We start from the raw sequence: 1,055 nt of genomic DNA, 5'->3' as shown, positions 1-1,055 counted from the left end.
AGGATCTGAATAGACACTGAACCGAAGAGGACACACATGTGGCCAATAAGAACATGAAAAGACGCTCAACGCCACCAGCTTTCAGAGCAATGCGGGTCAACCGTAAGGAGAGACCGCCACACCACACCCCTACTGGGACACGAACTGGACGGCAGGGGTCAGAAAGGGCCGGGGGAGGGGCGCCGCAGGAGGGGCTGAGAAACGCTGCAGCCTTGGAGAGCAGCCTGGCAGTTCCCCAAATGGCGCAACAGAGTCACCGTGTGACCGGCCGTCCTCTCCTGGGTATTTCCCAAGAGAAATGAAAATGCATGTCCACACAAAAACCCACATGGAAATGCTCCTGACAGCAGCAGTACTTACAGTGGCCAGGAAGTAAAAACCGCCCAGATGAACAAACGTGATGTACCCAAAGAAATATTACTCACCCACGAAAAAGAACGAAATTCTGATCCGTGCTACAAAACGCATGAACTTTGAAAATATTATGGTAAGTATAAGAAGCCAATCACAAAAGGCCATGGAGTGCGTGATTCCGATTATGTGATATGTCCAGAACAGACAAATCCATAGAGGTAGAAGGTAGATTCATGGTTGTAGGGGGCCAGGAGGGATGGGGAGATTGGGGGTGACAACTAAGGATGTGGGGTTTCTTTTGGGGGTGAAAATGTTCTGGCAAAGAGTGGGGATGGATGCACGACCCTGTGACTACATGGAAAACCACCGGAACGTAGGCTTTAAAACAGTAAACTGGATAATACGTGAATATCAAAGCATTAAGGGGAAAGCTGTGGCAGGTGTAGTGTGGCCAGAAGGGTGCCAGGCCTTAGCATGTCACGGAGGGAAGGGGCAGCCTCTCTGTGCCCAGGACCTCGTGGGTACAGTGTGGGAAGGAGCCAAGCTGATGCACCAGGCTCGCAGCAGGGCCCGGGGAGGCCGGACTCGGGGACCCCTGACTCACAGCCAGAGAAGACACAGAGTCCACACAGGCACGCGTACGGGAGAGGGAGCTCTGCCTTTACGGCCTCTGAAGAATTTAGGGGGCGAATCCAACAGGA

General features: G+C 52.9%; 1 protein-coding gene across 1 annotated transcript in view; it reads right to left on the bottom strand.

The window, feature by feature from the left end:
* The window catches only part of ZNF541 (zinc finger protein 541), a 32,855-nt gene that overhangs the window by 25,620 nt on the left and 6,180 nt on the right, over positions 1-1,055 (bottom strand). The window lies entirely within an intron of this gene.

The sequence above is a fragment of the Pteropus vampyrus genome, unplaced genomic scaffold (assembly GCF_000151845.1).
Source record: "Pteropus vampyrus isolate Shadow unplaced genomic scaffold, Pvam_2.0 Scaffold333, whole genome shotgun sequence".
Lineage (NCBI taxonomy): Eukaryota > Metazoa > Chordata > Mammalia > Chiroptera > Pteropodidae > Pteropus > Pteropus vampyrus.
This window is presented reverse-complemented; position numbering and strand designations above follow the sequence as displayed.